Genomic DNA, 5,689 nt, shown 5'->3' on the forward strand with positions numbered 1-5,689 from the left:
GCATGTACATAGTTACAGGTGCTCATTTCATTTATTTTTACTTTAAGAATCCTTTATGCTTTTACTTCTGCAGACCTCAGGGTTCTGGGTTCCCCCGATCTTGCTCATCCCTCCCTCTTGTTTCTCATTTTGGCTCAATTTCCATTGGTATTCGCCAACTGAGTTGCTTATTAGTGGGAACAACAGCAGCCCCTATCATGTCTATTATTCCCTTTAAAGTCACCATGCATTTAAAAAAATAAAAAATGGCGTTTTCACACAAAGGCTAGAACACCATTGCCCAGTTAGCAGTCATGATTGAGTGTCTATTAACAAGCTTTTTCGAGCGGAATAAAAATTACAAATGTCCCCCCCCCCCTTCTGACTCCATAAAATAATTGTCCTCCCCTGTGGTGTTAATAAGAGCTTTCTCTCTATGCAGATTGAATCCTAATTGGCAGGCAGCAGGGTACACGCCGTGCCCTGTGGCAACAATGGGAGTGGGAGGTGGCTGACTCTGATTGGATTAGGAAGACATTTGCATCCACCTTCAAGTCATCAATCGGGCTGGGAGACCTTGTTGAATCACAGCCTTGTGACAGTGCAAAATCTCTTTCCTTCACATCTTAATATCACAGGGCATAACAAAGCGTGGTGTAATTACCAGTAACACTCGCTTATAATTTCTGGGAGCCTAGAGCAGACCAGGTCATTCCCCCCCCCCTCCCGATTAGCTAGCATCACGGCTTTTTAATGTGACTTGGCTCCTACTCCTGGCTGATAAACTATAGCGCACCGCTTGGCTTCATATAAATCAAAAACACAGAGGGTGGGTGGGGGAGAAGCTTGTTATTCAGCATGACTGAAGGGTGCGTGCCACAAGTTATGCAGAACACACTACAGTTTCACTTGAGTACAACCAATTTGCCTCGATACACCCAGTGAGTCACAACGGGCAGAAATGCCGGGTGCTCAGTCCATCCTTGATAGAAGCCTTCGTCAAGCTCGACTTCAGCTGGAGGGAACGAGGGAGACACAGCGCAATCGAAATCTGCCTCTATGCTTAAGGATTAAAGGGTGTCTTATCATTTCAATGGTTGGCTGGAAGCCAAGAAGGCACCCTACTCCAGAAGATAAACACCAGCAACACAGAAAGAGGAACTACATTCAGAAAACTGTTTCATAAATCACTTTGGAAATCTAGCTTTACTGAGAGTGGTGGGGAACAAATTCAATTCAGCTTGCACTTAAAGGTGAACCAACCTAATTTGCACTTTCTGAAACAAGATGCAAACCGAAACAACAGCTGTCCTTCAAGATTCGGCTTTCCCAAATTTGGCAATGCATTTCTCTAGCCAATGCGTATACAAATGCATGTACAAGAGTGAAGCCTGCATAGAAATGGGTGTATTGGTGAAAATAACATACAAGAAGCACCACGGGTTAGGGAAAATTTGTGTATTAGGAGAAATTCGAACTAAACTGCTGAAGGGCTTTTCATGAGGACTTTTTTTTTTTTAAAAAAAGCAATAATTCATGTTAGGCAGGTTCGTCTTTATAAGTGAACAGGATTGAACTTCCGGGTCAGCGCCATTGGTGAATGGCGGAGTTCCTCCGACTGGAGGAACGGGCTCCGTGAAAACTGGGTCTTCCCGCCGCGGCGAAGGTGGGGACCCGCTAGAAATCCCAGGCGGAGGAAGCCTGGGAATGTGGGGTTCGGCAGGGCACCAGAAGCGCCCCCCTACTCACGGGGAATCCCATCTAGGGGCTCCGGAGTGAAGTGGGGTGAGAAGCGCGGTGCTACAAACTGACTGCTACTTTCATGGAGTGAAGCCGCACAGCCATTGCCAGAGAGCGCTGACTTTTTCCTGTGGACAATTGGACTTAAAACAAGTACCCGTGAGTAGAAACGGAAAATTGGATCAAGAAATTGTTTTAATTTGGTATCGAAGCGGGAAGGTGCAAACAGGAAGTCCGCCTTCCGCTTTTTCGTATATAGACTAAAGCAAAAATTTTGCAAGCTAAAGCCGGGAAGCTGTTAAAAAAGGACTAAATTTCCTTCATTTAGAACCACTGAAACCCCCCTTGGAAGCAGGAGAAAAGGGGGGGGGACTCTGTTTAACCCTAGCAGGAGAGGGAGTGAAGAAGGATAAGTTTCCACCGTCTCTAACCTGGGAACGGGGTGTCAGAGACAGAAACTGTTGCTGAGGTTCATTGACTGTGAACGTAACACTTTGACAGATAGCCAATGAAGAGAAACAAGTTGATTCTAATGTTGCCTTTTGCATCCTAAAGAAACAAAATATCTGAAAAACGTCTGAAATATCTGAAAAATGAAAGTAACTTTCCTTTGTCTTTAAAAAAATAAAATGGATACAAGTAGATTGTCTCCTCTAGAGGGAGCTTGCTAAATTGTTGTTGCAGCATATTTGAGACCGAACATCTGTGAGATTAAGACTGTGGGAACAGTCTTTTCCGACCTTGAACAAAGATGAGCTGGGAGAAAGACTGGCTGCTTGCTCTATGCAAGACAAATGCTTTTCTGGAACAGATGCATGAAAAGATGGACTTGATGAATGAGAAAATGGATTTGACTGTTGTGGTTAATAACATTGATACAGAAATCATCCAAGAACCAACCTATCAATCTGTACCGACTGGGCAAGTGCAGTTGACAATGGAGGAGGATGTGGCTGCACCTCAAATAGTACAAATGGAGAGACCCGAGGCCCTACAGGAGCATAAGCCGCTGCTGTTGAAGATTGAAGTTGGAGTGGGCCAAGGGGAGTCTGGAGATGAGGAGATTCCTAGCTTTGGAGAGATCTTGAAATTTGATTTTAAATTCATTTTGGATTATATCGAGGACTGTGGGGAGTGGGACTGTGGGGAATGGGTGAGCTGGATGAAGGGTGATGGAGACAATTTTGGGTTGGAATCCCCCAGAGACCTACTCCTCAATGAGAAAGGAAAGAAACTAAGACAGAGACCAACAAGAGACAAGGAAAAGGGCAAACACAAACAAGATGAAGAAGAATTGCAGAAGGGACATGGAAGAGATTTAAGGGCCTCGGACATAAGGCTTCCAGGTTGATGGACAATAAGGACTGACATGACCCGAGACCAGGAAGAAGAGACGCTGGATGATGATTGGAAGAGAATTTATAATGGAAACTTTTTTATTTTAGAATCAGCTAATGAATATTAGGGAAAATGTGGGAATGAAACTGTACGACTCTAGCAGAAATGATATTAGGAGCTATGTATATTTGAAATTTAAGATTTAAGTCTTAAGGCACTTAGGGGTAAGATAAGGTTAAATAAATTAAGGTAATCTGAATAATAGAATATGGGGAAAGATGGTAAGGATTTGCTGAGTTAATTATTAGGTTAAATTGTTAAGATAGATTTTATAACAAAAATTGAGAAAGATGGAAAGAATTTGCTGAAATAATTACTAAACTAGAACACAAAAATGGAGGTGTGAGGAGGTCAATGAAACAAGCAAATGGAAATTATGGATATGCAATTTGGGATTTGTGTTTTTTTCTTTCTTCTTCTTTTTTTCTTTTTTTATTGCTGTATTGTCATATTGGTTTTCACATTTTGTGCTTTTCTCTTTTTTTTCTATTGTCTTCTTTTTTGTATTGTAGTGTTGGTTTTTATTTTTTATTTTTCTTGTAATTTTGAAATTATCAATAAATATTATTTTTTAAAAAATAAATAAAAGTGAACAGGATTAATTTTTTCCTCCAAACCTAGTTTGTATTTAAGAATGGAAGAAGGGCCTACTCACATCCGACTAAAGGCCCACCTGGTCCAGCATCCTTTTCCCACAGTGGCCAACCAGATGCCTCTGGAAAGCCTGCAGTTGTGACCTGAGCACAACTCCACACTCCCCTCCTGCAGTTTCCAGCAACAGGGCATTCAGAGACATCCTGCCTCCAACAGTGGTGGTAGAACGCAGCCTTATTCTCTGTGTCTCTATCTACTTCTTGTGTGAGCAAATGCCATAGTTTAACTATGCACTGTGTGAAAAGGGACTGTCTTTTGCCTGCCTCGGATATTCCAACATTCAGCTTCATCCCCGAGTTCTAGGGGTTTAAAGGGAGAAAAGTTTCTTTCTCCATACACCTCTATCATGCCTCCCTCCCTTCCCCTTGTTTCTAAACTAAAATGCCCCAATTGCTGCAACCTTTCCTCATATAGGTCTTGTTGCAGAACTGATGAAGAATATAAACAATATTAAAATAGAAAAGTATTAAGAATTAAGTAGAAATTTTTTATTAAAATGGTATAGAACTCCAGCACAAATGGTGTATATAGGGAAAGGGTTTAGTCCCAAATGCTGGCATTGTGGTCAGGAAAAAGGACTATATTCACACATGTGGTGGGAATGTAATCTGGTTAAGGAATATTGGCAAAAGATTATAAAGATAATTTCTGGATTATTTCAAATAAACATAGAAGTTAATAGGGATTTGTTATTTTCGGGAATACTGGGAAATAACGAAGTAAAAAGTAATAAGCAAGAGTTGTACAAGATTATGATTTTAGCTGGAATGGCAGTTATTGCTTTGGGGTGGAAAGAAAAGGCCAAATGGAATATGGAAAAATGGAATGATTATGTTTTTGAATACGTACAATCAGAAATATTCGCACAGATAGTGGCAGAGGATAGATGGGAAAATAAATGCCAAAGAATCACAAATAAATGGGCATTTTACAGGAACTGGATAGAAAGAGGGGAAGCCAAACCTAACATACAAGTTCGAATGAACAGACTGTGTACATGGATAAAGATATGGAGAAGGAAGGCCTGACTCGGGGGGAGGGCTGGAGTGGGGAGGGAGGGGGAAGAAAAAAATGAAAAAAATATATAGGTCTTGTTGCATGACCTTGGTCATTTTGGTTGCACTTTTCTGAACCTTTTCTAGTTCTAGAGGTGGCTCTGCTAAGTTGAGGTGGGCCCTTCTGGGGTCTCATTGTCACACACACACACACACACACACACACACACACACCCCTCTCCCAAAATGTCACCTACGCCAGTCATGAGCCTGTTTCCTTATCAAGTTTGCAGCCTCAGCGAGACCAGCCTCATGCAAACAGCCTCACCAACTTCATCCTGAAATTTTAATTAACTGCTAGACCATAATCAAATTACAATGCAGCTTGTCAGCTTGGCTAATTCAAAGCCATTTGTGGGGAAGCTAATCTATTTAATTGGTAACAAAAAAGACGTTTTTCATGGCCAACAGCCATAGACCATGGGGTGACTAAGCATCGTTTTTTGGCCTGAGGGCAATAGTGCCCCATTACAGCCCTTTTGGGGACCACATCCCAGTGGTGCCTGTGTCCAAAAAAAGACTGACAATGACCATGGACACCACACACTTCATCAGCTGTTGTTTATACTGCTTTCCACCCTCCCTGTCCCAATGGTCACCAGTCACCACTGGGTAGGTGCATTGATCTGCATCCCCTTGACTTCCATCCTTATTGCAGTGCTAGGCTGGGCAGAGAGGGACCACTCTGCCCAGTTCAGTGTTGCAACAGGGAAGAAAACCTCTCTGCTCGGCCCAGCACTGTGAAGCCTTGACTCGGGGAACGAGAAATTAAAATGGCTAGGGGAGGCAGGACACAGCCTCTGCCATAGTCAGCCAGTAGGGCAATGGGGGCAGTCATGTACCCCCACCCCAACAACAGTGCA

This window comes from Podarcis pityusensis (genome assembly GCF_964106645.2).
Source record: "Podarcis pityusensis genome assembly, chromosome: 14".
Lineage (NCBI taxonomy): Eukaryota > Metazoa > Chordata > Lepidosauria > Squamata > Lacertidae > Podarcis > Podarcis pityusensis.